We start from the raw sequence: 15,930 nt of genomic DNA, 5'->3' as shown, positions 1-15,930 counted from the left end.
TAATGTAAAACGTTTTTTGACATTACACTAGTGTTAAAAAACGTCTTACATTATAGGACGACGGGGAGTACTTTCTAGCCCACATAATTGAATTGTGCATGTGAGATCATTTCCAGTCAAATCACGTGGGTTAACAGCGTGCAGAGTTGATTTTGCAAAACAAAACCAACTCTTTCGCCATATATACTGCTCTAAAAATACACATACTTACATATAAAATACTCAATTTGCATGTGTTTATTCTCTATTCAATCCTAGCATGACCATCTTCGGCACCTTAAGAGTATCTCCAGCCGTTGGCCTCCCAGGGGACGCCTAAAATAGCCACCTGAGGGTGCCCCGGCGCAAAAAATGGGCCTGGGACGAGTTGGTCCCCAGCCGCCGCCCCAGGGCCGCCCCCAGGCCCGTTCAAAAAATTAAAAAATATAGCAAATTTAGCCAAAGTTCGGCGAAATTCGGCTAAACACGACAAATTTCGGCAAACTTGGGCATATACTCCCTCCGTCCGAAAATACTTGTCATCAAAATGGATAAGATGGGATGTATCTAGAACTGAAATACATCTAGATACATCCTCTTTTATTCATTTTGATGAAAAATATTTCCGGACGGAGGGAGTATTAGACATGTTCGCGGATTTTCATTACATGCATAGTAAAACTAATCTAAAGAAAAAATTGGCTGGTCGTCGCCGCTATCGTCGGCCTTCTCCTCTTTGACGCGGGCGCCCCTGCTGGACCCCTCCCCGGCGTCGCCATGGCGGATTGGTGGCGGTGGCGGCGCGTCGTCGTCGTCGCTGTCATCGATGATGACGACTCCTCCTTCGTCGCGGCCTCGGCGGCGCTGCGCGAAGCGCCGCAGGGTGGCGCACTGGCGCTCCCTCGCCATCTTCAGGAAGTCCTGGCGTGCCCATTCAAGGGCCGCGTCGTCGTCGAGCTCGACCTCGCCGTGCTCCCTCTTCACCGGCACCAGCCCCGGCTCCGTCTTCACTGGCGTGAGCCCCGACTCCGTCTTTGGCTTGACAAAGCGCGGAGGAGGAACTGACGAGGAGGCGCGCCGGCCGCCCTCGTTGATGACGATGCCGGCGCTGCGAGTGCGCCGGCCGAGCGGCGTCTCCGCCGCGGGCTCAGCCTCGAGGTGCGTCAGCACGCCCTCAAATGTGCAGCCGGGGGCGCCCCTCGCTGTTCTTCAGGCCGCCGACCACCGGTGCACCGTTCGTGGACGCCAGCCGCTGCTGCTGACGGCGCTCGAAGTATGCCGCCCAAGCCGCGTGGTTGTCGGCGGCGTACTGTGGGAGGGAGAGCTGGGCGTCGGTGAGGGAGGCGCGCACGACCTCGACCTCGTCGGCGAAGTACGAGGGTTTGGCCACGGTGTCGGGTAACGGGGGAATGGGCACTCCCCCGTTGCTAAGCCTCCAGCCCGTCGGCCCGGCGCGCATGTCCGACGGTGCCGGGATGTTCGCCTGGAACAGGAGCCATGACTCCTGTTCGCGGAGCGAGCGGCGGCCGAAGCCGTTGGCCGCCGCCTCGTCTCTGAGGAAACGCTCGGCCATCGGGAAAGGGGAGGGAGATGGAGGGGCTGGGCGGCGGCTCACGGGAGAGGGAGGGCTGGGGGAGAGCTCGGTGGCGGCGCTCGGGAGAGGTAGCGCTCACACAGAGGCGAGCGAGGCCATATATAGCCGCGCCGCACCCGTGTGTACGCGTTCGACGGAGGGGAGGCGTCGACGCGCCGTCCCGTGACGCGTCTCCCATGAGGAATCAATGGCAAAGCTGACCGGCGGCAGCCTTGCCATTGATTCCCCGCGGGAAACCAAGGCGTTGGGAGAAGACGAGGCGGTGTCGCTGACGGGGCTGGCCCGCGGCTCTTTCGCGCCCAAAATGGTTTGCTCGGCGCCCCCGAGCTTCCTCCAGCGCGCCGGGTTTGGGTTGGGTCCGCCGGCGCCAATTTCGGCCGAGCCGGCAAAAAATGGGCCCTTGGGGGCGCGACTGAGCCGATTTTTTGACGCCGGCGGCCGAAAAGTCGCCTGGGGGACCTTGTTGGGGGCGCGGCTTGAGATGCTCTAAGTACTACTTCCTCGAGTAAAATTCCACCTTCTTTTCCTCGCGTTAATAATATGAATGATTCCATATTACATATGTTAATCATATGAATAATGCCACATTGGACAATAAATATATGAAGTAATGTTGAAAGCCATATAAATATCCATCAGGCATACATACGTCGTAAAATCCAAACAGGGGCAAATACTCAAACTATCCACCAAGTTCGTTGGCCTACTTCTGAAATCTGGCTTTGCGCTCTTCCGACAGCATGCGAGCGAAACGGGCCAGTTCCTCCTCGTTAGTGCCCCTTTTTAGATTGGGCTCGTTCTTGCCGGTCTCGACGTTCACCATGCACACCTGCCTCTTTAGCAGCGCCTCGCCGACACCAATGAGCCCGTTGGGGTTCTTTGATGTGGACACATCAACGGAGGCCATGTTGCCAGTAAGCTTGTCCTGCTGGATCTGGAGGTAGTGCTTGTTGCAGTGTAGTGCCTGAAAGAGCACAGATGCCCGGATATCAACAAGGTCGGCGCTGGCCTCGCTGAAGCTGTCAATGATCGGCGTGGCTGTTCGCACACGAACACGTCACCGTGTACCCTCGACGCCGGGGGTGATACACGGCAGCTCACGTCGAAGGAGACCCACCGGAAGCGCAGTACGCAAGACAATCCGGCGGGCGCTTTTGTAGACCCGAAATCCCACACGCCCGGGAGGGACCCCGTCAGGACGCGCGGCGGCTATGGGTTGCCCTAAGTCGGCCTGACCGCCCCTAGGGCCTCGAGGTTCGCCGCCCTGAAATGAATAAGAATGAACGAAGAACGAGGAAGAAGAAGAACGAGGAAGAAGAAGAACAAGGGAGAAGGAAAAGTAAAGGTAAAAGATGTAGATAGATTTGTTCGATTTTGTGTTGTTCAATCGGCCGTCACCTCTCATCTATTTATGAGGCGGCTGGACTTCCCGTACAAGAAAAAGACTAAAAAGTCCATCCAAAACGTCAAAAACCCTAACCTAACTCGGACAGGAATCTTTGGCAATTTCTCGGACCAACTTGGTCTCACCGATTGGTTCATTTCGGTCCTACCGAGTCAACATTGCAAACTCTCTGGTAAATTTTCGGACCAACTCGGTCTCACCGATCAAATCAACTCGGTCGGTCCGAAATGACTCTGCAGCTTCTGTTTCTGACCTTATTTTGCCTCCACAGGTTGCATACGACCTCGGATTAAGACGATTTTTATATCAGAATTGTCCGTTTCAACGAGACGAAGAACTTTGTAGTTGTAACTTTTTCCATCCGAGGCCTTCTTAATTAAGTTCCATGCCATTCTTTAATCAGGTGTCAACACGAGTATCTCCGAAATTGTCATATCTTTTGCACTTGAGCTCCGTTTGATCCATCTTCATATGTATTTTGATCATCTTGATGAGGCCCATCAAATGGTGACATGAACTCATAATTTTAACCTCATTTCATTATAGACTCAAGTCACTCTTTGCGATCATGCCATTTTTGAGCGTCAACACATGCCCCCCTGTTTTTGGGCAAAGGTAGCATGCCGAAAAATAACTTGTACTGTGCTGGTTCTAAGGACGATGTCAACACTCCATCGGCCACTTTGCATGTGCTTGGGCGATAAATATATATCGGCCATTATTTTTTTGAATCATTGATGCAAAATTGGATGAAACCTTTCAACTTCCTTAACAATCCGATGATAAAGCTCCATAGATATGTATCTCAAGGTCATCCTCTGAATCATATTGTTCACCCTTTTGCTAGGATTTTGCAGATAATCAACAATAAACTTTCTCCAATCCTTACTTTCGCCTTCGGCTTAATTGTTTGTTGCTTTCATTATTTTCCTTCTCCACTTTTATTGTACTTGTTGCAATAGAAGCATGCACATCATTTTTGTCTTGATTGATTTTCTTGGGAACCCATGCCATGTTCTTCTTTTTCAGCTCCTGTGCACTAAGATTTTGTAATTTCTTCTTTTGCCAATATGATAAGCCGAGTGGGCATCTCGGCTGTGATTCTGTTTTGACCAATGGCAATTTTTTTTGGCTTTGTGCACTCTCAACTTCTTTTCTTCAGATTTGGCACTCTGATTTTTATCAATTGATTGCTTCACTTCTTTGCCTTTTGTAACCAATGTCAACACTTTAATTGGCTCTTTGTTATTTGAGATCAAATTTGAAGCAGCACACTTACGACCATCTCTTTTCACTCGGTGAACTTGCTTTACCACCTCTTTCTTCTTCCTTGAGCTCTGGACCGATTCCTTATGATTGATACGGTCTTTGACGCGTGATTGTTCAAATGTTAATCTCCTTGGAGCTGCATAGTATTGGTGAGATGGTCTAGAATAAGATGGAGAATGTGCCCTTGTATCATACCTGTCCCATGATGAATATGTATCTATATGAGCATAGGAAGGCATCCACGGCATTGGCATTGGTGGCCCAAAATAAGGATGTGAATATGTTGCATTAAAATTATCACTTTGGCAATACCAATCCTCATATTTGCGCCTTGGGGGTGATCTTGGTTTCTTTGCATGATTTGGCCGATAAGCATTCTTCTCTTCACTCTTCTTTTGATATTTATCCAATAATTCAGCGAAGGTGATTTTGATCTCTTACACTTGCGCTTATTCTGGCCTTTGTTTTCTTTTGGTTTGCTTTCATCGATCATTGGATTTGCTTGCTGCCCCCCCAGTCCTTGGCGTCTCCATTGTAGCTTCGATGGAACTCTCGCCCTCAAGATTATGCTCGTTATGCTCTTCAACAACTTCTTTACTTGAAAGCCTGATCCCATCATCTACAGCTTTTATATTCTCTTTAAATGGATCGGCTTGAAGCAGTCGATGCAAAAACTTTTTGCCATCGGGACCAATCAAAATAGACTGGTCATCTCTTGGTGTTTCAACAAACTTCAATCGTCCTTTTTCAATGACCGATTTAACTATTTGACGAAACATATTGCAATCCTCAAAACTATGCTTGAACGAATCATGCAACTTACAATACATTTGTCCTTGGATTGATGGCTTGACATGGTGATCAAGAATTCTTATGTAATTATTTTTAGCAACAAATCAAATATTTGATCACACAAGCTTGAATCGAAGGTATACCTTTTGTTTTCTAGCCAATCTTTTTGTGAGAACGACTTTGGAGTTAAGCAAACGAATGGTTCAGATTTGGCATCTTCCCATTCGGCTATGAATTCTCTTTCGCATTCATTTTCCGATGTCCTTACATAAGAAACTATACTAGCATCAGTTTTTCCAAAAGATTTTAACCTTGGCTTTAAATTTCTGAAACGAAGATATTTAGAACATACATGTCTCAGTTGAGACCAAGCCAAGTACAAAATAAGCAAAGCTACCCAACTAGATATGAACTTTAGACAAAGAAACACGAAAAGCTTTGGCTTTAACAATAAGTCATTATCGGTCTTTATAAATGGCAAATGGGTTGACCGATATGTTCCGTAACAATTTTATTGCTAACAAGTAAATTACTCTTCTTCATTGGTCTTTCAAAATTACTTATCAGGATTTTTCTAATAGATGCATCAACAATAAAGTTCTGACCAAATATGAAAATAGGTAAATTACTCGCTATGCATACCTCTTCAAATATGTTGGGAGAGCATGATGGTGGTGCCACTTGAAGAACATTTTGCTCCGTCTTTGGATGGCTCCCCAACACCTTGTCATCATCTTTTTCTTTATTCCGTGCATCATTACCTTGAAGATCCTTATCAGTCAAACTTTGTTCGGCTACTTGCTCTTGTGCTTGAGGCTTGTCAATTTCTACGGCACGGAACTCATAGGGCAGGAAGTAGGTTCTCTTAACTTCAGAAAAATCAAGCACGGTCGTTTTGCTATGCTTGCGATGCCCTTTCTCAATAATGTTTGCCGCTTTGGGTTTGATGGATTCAGAATATAAACTACTTGATTCGGCTTTTTCAACCGAAGCACCTTCATGTTCCGAATCATCCTTCTTTTCATTGATTCTACCAATTGGCAATGCTTCTTTTATTTGAGCCAATTCCTTCTCTATTTGTTTATGGCGGCGAGCGGCAAAATTGGCTTGAAGTTTTTTCTCAATTTCAGCCCACTTCGGATATGATTGCCCCCCAATGCTTTTAGATTCTTTCGGCAATGACACACGGGTGTTGCCGAAATTTTGCAATAGTGTAGGGGGTGTATAATATGATATAGTACCAGGTGAAGGCATATGCATTGTTGTAAAACCATTTTTTTGCTCGCCAATTTTATCAATTGGCAAAGATTCATCTTCTTGCAAAACTCTAGCTTTTATTGCAGTATAATCAGGAAATAGCCCTTTTTCATGTTGTTCAAGGTAAATAGCACTAATCCTCTTATTTTGGGCTAAACTCTTCAATGCAGCCACCACTACCTCCTCTTCTATAATATTGGGCACGACCGCTCCTGTAAAATTTACATTTATTCGACTATGACCAGGAAGGTGTGAAGCCGAATTATGAACATCTACAGTTCTGTATGGTGCTGAAAAATTACTAACATGAGGTGTAGCATATGATGGTTGAGAATAACTTGCCGAATAGCTAGTAGTAGCATGGCCAATTTTCTCATTCATCAGCATGGTTGGATTCACATATTGCAAATTAGTTGCCGATAAATAAAAAGGTGAAACACTTTCTTGTATGCTATTGGAAATTTTAACATGAGGTGTTTCAAGTTGATTAACCAAACCCATCATGTTGTTCATCGGCATATGGATTTGTGGGGTTGCCTATGCATGAGAGTTTGGATACATATGTTGTATGTTGCTAAAATCATAAGAATTTGAAGCATGAAGATTGTTTTGCATCGGCCCTTGCGCATAATTAGATGCATGATTGATAAAACTAGCTAGCCGATACATCATGCTCATTAGATGATCTAGCAATAATATATGCATTATTTGCATCTACATATGTGAATTGGGTATTCATATTACCTTTGTAGATTACAAACCCTAAATGACGATCTCTTGTAGCAAGAACAGGACGGAGACCGTTCAAGGCTTCGTCCCCAGTGGAGTCGCCAAAAAGTGTGTTCGCACACAAACACGTCACTGTGTACCCTCGACGCCGGGGGTGATACACCGCAGCTCACGTCGAAGGAGACCCACCGGAAGCGCGGTACGCAAGACAATCCGGCGGGCGCTTTTGTAGACCCGAAACCCCACACGCCCGGGAGGGACCCCGTCAGGGCGCGACACGGCTATGGGCTGCCCTAGGTCGGCCTGACCGCCCCTAGGGCCTCGAGGTTCGCCGCCCTGCAATGAATAAGAACGAACGAAGAACGAGAAAGAAGAAGAACAAGGGAGAAGGAAAAGTAAAGGTAAAAGATGTAGATAGATTTGCTCGATTGTGTGTTGTTCAATCGGCCGTCACCTCTCATCTATTTATGAGGCGGCTGGACTTTCCGTACAAGAAAAGGACTAAAAAGTCCATCCAAAACGTCAAAAACCCTAACCTAACTCGGACAGGAATCTTTGGCAATTTCTCGGACCAACTTGGTCTCACCGATTGGTTCATTTCGGTCCTACCGAGTCAACATTGCCAACTCTCTATAAATTTTCGGACCAACTCGGTCTCACCGAACAAATCAACTCGGTCGGTCCGAAATGACTCTGTACCTTCTGTTTCTGACCTTGTTTTGCCTCCACAGGTTGCATACGACCTCGGATTAAGACGATTTTTATATCAAAAATCGTCCGTTTTAATGAGACAAAGAACTTTGTAGTTGTAACTTTTTCCATCCGAGGCCTTCTTAATTAGGTTCCATGCCATTCTTTAATCAGGTGTCAACACGGGTATCTCCGAAATTGTCATATCTTTCGCACTTGAGCTCCGTTTGATCCATCTTCATATTTATTTTGATTATCTTGACGAGGGCCATCAAATGGTGACATGAACTCATAATTTTAACCTCATTTCATTATAGACTCAAGTCACTCTTTGCGGTCATGCCATTTTTGAGTGTCAACAGTGGCACCCCTCTTGTAAAGCCACCCGAGAAGGCCCCACTTACTACACTCAGCTACGTCAAACTTCTCTTCCATCTTGGCGGTGCCGGTGCCCAGCGAAAGGATCATGAACTTTCCGTAGTCTGCAGACTTGACAGGGAAGTAGTCCGGGTTTCCCATCAGGATTTGCTTGCTTACGTGGGTCATTGCCAGCAGCGTCTGCGCATGCACGTCCATGTAAGTTAGTGAGGCGCACATCAGCATCACATAAAACAACTAGTACAGATCATATAAGCCTAATATAGCTTTAGCAAGACGCCATCAAGGTTAGCAGGAGTTACCGGATTGTTAGCGACGACGCCTCCATCGATGAGGTTGAAAGCCCGGGTCTTGCCATCTTTGTCCTTGGTCTCGAAATGGTGGCCAGGTAGGTAGGTCGGCGCTGCGGACGTGCTTATGCAGACGTCCGACAGAAGAGCGTTCTTGGAGACATCCCTCATGGCCTATAAAAGATTTCCTTATTACTCTAGGTTTCCTTTCTTGTAATTCAACTCTATTGCATGAATCAACTTGTTCCTCTAACATGGATGCACATGAATCTTTTTTTCTGCTCTTCTACACACGTACGTCATAGGTGGAGAAGATTGTAGGCTGGTGCAGCTTCATATCGAAGGTGAGGATGACGATGTTCTTGAGCGTCTGATCGACTCGCGTGTCGCCAAGCAGTTCCTTGACGACCTTGTGCAGGTGCCGGCCGTTGTACTTGGGTCCCAACATGCTCTTGAGCCAGCCCAGAGGTCCTTTGCTGCACGACAGAGTACATAGTTCATGAGTACTCTCGTTTGAGATTGATTCCGGGACTGGAGTCATATATGTAATCCTCACCACGCGGCAGGGAAGATATTCGGGCAGTGCTCGAGGTAGAACTTGTTGACGTCCTTGGCGGCGAAGAGCGGGCGGCCCTGGGCGTTGGGCGCGGTGAGCATGGCGGCAACCAGGCCTCCGGTGCTCGTCCCGGCGACCACGTCGAAGTAGTCCGCAATCCTCGCGTCCGGCCCATCAAGCTTGTACGCACACCCAAGAATTCATTGCCGATTTGTACTTATAGTGGATACTTCCTCCGTTCGGAATTACTCGTTCAAAAAATGAATGTATCTAGATATATTTTAGTTGTAGATACATTCATTTTTATGACAAGTAATTCTGAACGGAGGGAGTAGGGGCAAGTGCAAGCAGGATGATTGCCTAAATTATATGGAAAACTTAGCTAGTCACCTGTAGCTTTTCTTCGAGGAAAGCGAGGATGGTGCCGGGGATGATCCCGCGGACGCCGCCGCCGTCGATGCTGAGCACAGTGATGATGCTCCCGTAGCGCGGCTGCGGGGTGGCGGGCGACGTCAGCGACCACGCGCGGCTGCTGAGCCCACGCCGCGGCACGTTCACTGGCCGGCCCAGTGCTCTGCCCCGGCGCTTGCATGATCGGCATGGTCCCGCTCCGACCTAGGAAGACCGGATATCCCTTAACCCTTGTTGGCTTTACAAAAGGTTTCTGGATGTTGCATCTGCAGCCCGGATGGTGCAGTAGCTTTAAATGGTTGGATGGATGCGCTCAAGCCTCACGGACTTGTTCAAAAGGAAAAAACGCTCACGGACACCGTATGAGTCGTGCTCTCCGGTGGCAAATTTGACTATTTTGACCTGTGGAAGAAATTAATTCATAGAATGAACTGGGTGTGAAACTATTTCACATCTATGACCCTTTTGTGTAGCGCCCGCGACGCCGGCGCCACACCCTACGGTGCAGCGTCTAGCCGGCGGACGTTGCACGGCAGTCCACCGTGGTAGCCCTGGACCCCGCACCCAGCTGTGCAACGCCTAGCCGCCGGGCGCCACACTTTTAATGTGCAGCGCCTAGCGCTTGGACGCTGCACTGTGACTTATCCGGCTGCCCCCCCTCCCCCACTCCCCCACACCACACACTCTCCCACCCCCAACCCGAGCTTTGCCCCCTCTCCCACTCTCTCCCCCTCTCAAATCCTCTCCTAAAACTTGCAAATCTGAAGAATTTGTCCGTGGATTTCGAAGTCAAACCCTCCCTCAAGGTAATCTTCTCTGATCCCCTTCTTTTGATCCAAGTAATGTTATCAAATTGTTCATTTGTTGCTAGTTTGGGAAACCCTAGTTTTGTTTGGATCTAGAGATTTGCATGGAGATGTGAGATGTTTGTTTGCCATTTTCCTATGATTAGGCTTTGTTAGTATGTTAGGGTTATTCTTATGGGTGTTCTTATGTTGGTGCTAGGGTTAGGTTTAGGGCTAGGGTTATGGTTTTGGTTAGGGTTATGGTTAGAGTTAGGGTTGTTGTTTCATATATATATATTAGGGTTTGTATCCTTGGATTAGTACTCATGGAAGCAATGTTACCTTGTGTTCTTTGAATGCTTATAGGGATGGAAAGAACATGTGTGTTTGTTCATCATGGGGACAAAGACGCCTTCTTGAAAGGCAATATTGAACCGGACCCGGATGAGCTTGACATGGTGTTTGATAGTAGTCCTAGCTATGCGGAGCTCTTGCAACAAGTTAGGAAAAATTTGAATTGGATGGACCCTAGTGATATCGTTGAGTTGGAAGGAAGGCATAATGTTGGTTTTGGAATGCACATCCGTTGGAAGACAATGCGTGTCAACTCGGAGCAACGTTGGGTTGCATACAAGGAGACGGTGGCCAAATCACTAGACAAGGCTCTTGAGTTATTTGCAACGAAGAAGGTTGATTCAAGGTTGCATTTGGACTTGAACCGGAGCCCTTCCCCTTTGGTTGCTAGTAGCCCCCCACCCTTGAAACGAGATGAAATTGTTGAACCTCTTTTGACCCAAGAAGTGAGGCCAACATTGAGCCCGTTTACAAGCAACCACCATGAAGCTTTGCAAGAGGAGAATGATGAGTATGCGGACGATGACAATGAAGTTGATCTCCATGACAACAATGTGACAAATATCATTTGCAAGAGACAATGGACCATTCCATCCCTTTTTCCCGTGCATATGCATCGGACTCGGATGACGATGGTCCCGACGAACAAGTTGATGCGGAGGGGTTCACGGTGAAGGAGGCCGAAGCTTTCGAGAAGGTATTCAGTCGTGATCATCGGACTACATTGTTCAAGGATGTTAGTCTCGCGGATGAAGCCGTGGTAGATGGTGGCCAATGTATATCTGTTGGGGTTAGGCCAAGCTCTCACCGTGATTTGGGAGATGACAAGAACCGGATTGCAAAAGGGTCTAAGTTCGAAACATTCTTGGAATTGAAGATGTGGCTCGACAACTACTCGGTTACGCATTATCGTCCACACAAGGTGGTGCACTCGGACGTCAATGTGCGCTACACGGTTGCATGTGCATGTGAAGATGAAATATGTCCGTGGATTGTGCGTGTAAGACCATGGAAAGGAGGTCCCACTTGGCACGTAGTGAGTTGTGTGCCAACTCACATGTGCTAAGGCAAAAGGGTGGATGGCAAGATTGTGTCCTAAAACCACAAACAACTCACGTCCGAGTTCATCGCTTACAGGCTCTCCAACTCAATATCCACACTTCCAACAATGAGCGTCCAACATGTCATTGACCTTGTGAAAGCCATCTTTCATTACAAGGTGAAGTACGGCAAGGCATGGAAGGCGAAGCAATCCGCATTTAAGATGTTGTATGGTACTTGGGAGGAAGCATACAACCGAATCCCTAGGTTGTTGTTAGCCATGGCCGCGACAAACCCGGGCATGGTTCATGTGGTCGAGCCTCATGGGCACCAAACAACGGTTCATGAAGGAAGGAAAGTCCGAGTATCTGGCCGTGCATTTTGGGCGTTCAAGCAATGCGTGAGGGCTTTCGAACATTGTAGGCCGGTCATCGTCATTGATGGCACGTTCTTGACCGGACAATACAAGGGCACCTTGTTGGTTGCGATAGCAAGTGATGCCAATAACCGGGTGTTGCCATTGGCATTTGCTTTGGTTGAGGTGGAGAACAATGACAACTGGGAGTGGTTTTTGCGTCTTTTGAGGACGAAGGTGTTACCCGCTCAGAGGGAAATTTGTGTCATATCGGATCGGAATCAAGGTATTCTTAACGCGGTGGAGATTGACATTCCCGGGCATGCTCCGTTGCACCATCGATGGTGCATGAGGCACTTTTGTTCGAACTTCTATAGGGCATGTGGCCTTAAGGAGTTGGCCGATGATCTTCAAGATTGTTGTCTCGCTTTCTCCGACAAGCGCTTCACCACTTTGTACAACAAATTACTTGCACACAAAAAACATGATCCCGGGGGTCAAGACTTTCTCCATAGGCACATTCAATACCGGAACAAGTGGGCACGTGCTTTTGATGAAGATGGCCGGAGATACGGTCAAATGACAAGCAATATGGCCGAATGCTTCCATAGGGTGCTCAAAGGAGCACGTGGATTACCCGTGACGGCAATAGTTCAATACACATTTGACAAGATGAATGCGTACTTTCTAAAATACTCGATGGAAACGGATGCACAGATAGCGGGTGAGAACCCGCGCAAGTACAAGTACAAGTTCCCACCCAAGGTTGATGAATGGTTGGTATTTCAATCACGGAAGGCGGACTCAGAAGAAGCTATATTATATGACAATGAAGAGTGGAAGTACGAAGTGAAAGAGCCAGGAGGAACCACAAACGATGGCCGCCAACATGGAGGTCGTGCTTTCGAGGTGTCGTTAACACAATGTGATTGCTCTTGCGGGAGGCCATTGTTGCTTCATCTTCCATGCTCACACTTGTATACCGCCGGTCGCGTTAGGAATGTGGACATCAATCACCCATGCACCGTGAGGGAGTCGGAGTTCTCAATCATGACGGTCAAGAAAACATGGGCTCCCCGCTTTCACCCATATCTTGACTAATCACAATGGCCGGAGTACCATGGTGTTCAACTATGGCTGGATCCGGAGTTGAAGGTTGTTAAACGGGGTAGACGTCAGACAAAGCGTCTTAGAGGCGACATGGACGGATGGGGCCATGGTGGCTGCCGTGAAGCGGGCAACGACCAATTCCAAGAGCCTCGTGAGAGCTCCCGTTGTGGGGAGTGCAAAGGTCATGGCCACAACAAAAGAAAATGTACGAAACCAAGGAAAAGGTCCAAGAAAAATGATGCAAGTACAAGCCAACAAGGAGCTACACAAGGAAGCCCACCAAGTGGTAGCCAACAAGTGCCAAGCCAACCAAGTGGTAGCCAACAAGTGCCAAGACAACCAAGTGGTAGCCAACAAGTGCCAAGCCAACCAAGTGTTAGCCAAAGAGGATCTAGGCAACAAAGAGGTCGGCAACTAGGACTTACAAGAGGCCATGGTGGTGGTAGAGCTCGTGGTGGTGGTGTAGGCCATGGTGGTGGTAGAGCTCGTGGTGGTGGTCTTGGCCGTGGTGATGGTCTTGGCCGTGGTGTGAAGGAAATATGCACTAGAGGCAATAATAAAGTTATTATTTATTTCCTTATTTCATGATAAATGTTTATTATTCATGCTAGAATTGTATTAACCGAAAACATAATACATGTGTGAATACATAGACAAACATAGTGTCACTAGTATGCCTCTACTTGACTAGCTCGTTTATCAAAGATGGTTATGTTTCCTAGCCATGGACAAATGAGTTGTCATTTGATTAACGGGATCACATCATTAGAAGAATGATGTGATTGACTTGACCCATTCTGTTAGCTTAGCACTTGATCGTTTAGTATATTGCTATTGCTTTCTTCATGACTTATACATGTTCCTGTAACTATGAGATTATGCAACTCTCGTTTACCGGAGGAACACTTTGGGTGCTACCAAACGTCACAACGTAACTGGATGATTATAAAGGAGTACTACAGGTGTCTCCAAAGGTACATGTTGGGTTGGCGTATTTCGAGATTAGGTTTTGTCACTCCGATTGTCGGAGAGGTATCTTTGGGCCCTCTCGGTAATGCACATCACTATAAGCCTTGCAAGCAATGTGACTAATGAGTTAGTTGCGGATGATGCATTATGTAACGAGAAAAGAGACTTGCCGGTAACGAGATTGAACTAGGTATTGGATACCGACGATCAAATCTTGGGCAAGTAACATACCGATGACAAAGGGAACAACGTATGTTGTTATGCGGTTTGACCGATAAAGATCTTCGTAGAATATGTAGGAGCCAATATGGGCATCCAGGTTCCGCTATTGGTTATTGACCGAGAATAGTTCTAGGTCATGTCTACATAATTCTCGAACCCGTAGGGTCCGCACGCTTAAGGTTTCGATGACAGTTATATTATGAGTTTATGAGTTTTGATGTACCGAAGGAGTTCGGAGTCCCGGATGAGATCGCGGACATGACGAGGAGTCTCGAAATGGTCGAGACGTAAAGATCGATATATTGGACGACTATATTCGGACTTCGGAAAGGTTCCGAGTGATTCGGGTATTTTTCGGAGTACCGAAGAGTTACGGGAATTCGCCGGGAAGTATATGGGCCTTATTGGGCCATACGGGAATAGAGGAGAGAGGCCGAAAGGAAGGAGGCGCGCAGCCCCCCTCTAGTCCGAATTGGACAAGGGGTGCGGCCCCCTTTTCCTTCCCCCTCTCCCCCTCTTTCCCCCTTCTCCTACTCCAACAAGGAAGGAGGGAGTCCTACTCCCGGTGGGAGTAGGACTCCCCTTGGCGCGCCCCTCCTAGGCCGGCCGGCCTCCCCCCTTGCTCCTTTATATACGGGGGCAGGGGGGCACCCTAGGACACACAAGTTGATCTACGGATCGTTCCTTAGCCGTGTGCGGTGCCCCCCTCCACCATATTCCACCTCGGTCATATCGTCGCGGAGTTTAGGTGAAGCCCTGCGCCGGTAGAGCATCATCATCGTCACCACGCCGTCGTGCTGACGGAACTCATCCCCGAAGCTTTGCTGGATCGGAGCCCGGGGATCATCATCGAGCTGAACGTGTGCTGAACTCGGAGGTGCCGTACGTTCGGTACTTGGATCGATCGGATCGTGAAGACGTACGACTACATCAACCGCGTTGTCATAACGCTTCCGCTTACGGTCTACGAGGGTACGTGGACAACACTCTCCCCTCTCGTTGCTATGCCATCACCATGATCTTGCGTGTACGTAGGATTTTTTTTGAAATTACTATGTTCCCCAACAGTGGCATCCGAGCCTGGTTTTATGCGTAGATGTCATATGCACGAGTAGAACACAAGTGAGTTGTGGGCGATACAAGTCATACTGCTTACCAGCATGTCATACTTTGGTTCGGCGGTATTGTGAGATGAAGCGGCCCGGACCGACATTACGCGTACGCTTACGCGAGACTGGTTTCTCCGTTACAAGCACTCGTGCTTAAAGGTGGCTGGCGGGTGTCTGTCTCTCTCACTTTAGCTGAATCGAGTGTGGCTACACCCGGTCCTTGCGAAGGTTAAAACAGCACTAACTTGACGAACTATCATTGTGGTTTTGATGCGTAGGTAAGAACGGTTCTTGCTAAGCCCGTAGCAGCCACGTAAAATTTGCAACAACAAAGTAGAGGACGTCTAACTTGTTTTTGCAGGGCATGTTGTGATGTGATATGGTCAAGACGTGATGCTATATTTTATTGTATGAGATGATCATGTTTTGTAACCGAAGTTATCAGCAACTAGCAGGAGCCATATGGTTGTCGCTTTATTGTATGAAATGCAAACGCCCTGTAATTGCTTTACTTTATCACTTAGCGGTAGCGATAGTCGTAGAAGCAATAGATGGCGTAACGACAACGATGCTACGATGGAGATCAAGGTGTCACGCCGGTGATGATGGTGATCACAGGTGCTTCGAAGATGGAG

The 15,930-nt window shown here is 47.7% G+C and overlaps 1 pseudogene; it reads right to left on the bottom strand.

Moving 5' to 3' along the window:
- Window positions 1-2,228: 2,228 nt before the first annotated feature.
- Window positions 2,229-9,540, bottom strand: LOC119339934 (annotated as a pseudogene).
- Between the last annotated feature and the right edge of the window lie 6,390 nt (window positions 9,541-15,930).

The sequence above is a fragment of the Triticum dicoccoides genome, chromosome 7B, assembly GCF_002162155.2.
Source record: "Triticum dicoccoides isolate Atlit2015 ecotype Zavitan chromosome 7B, WEW_v2.0, whole genome shotgun sequence".
Lineage (NCBI taxonomy): Eukaryota > Viridiplantae > Streptophyta > Magnoliopsida > Poales > Poaceae > Triticum > Triticum dicoccoides.
This window is presented reverse-complemented; position numbering and strand designations above follow the sequence as displayed.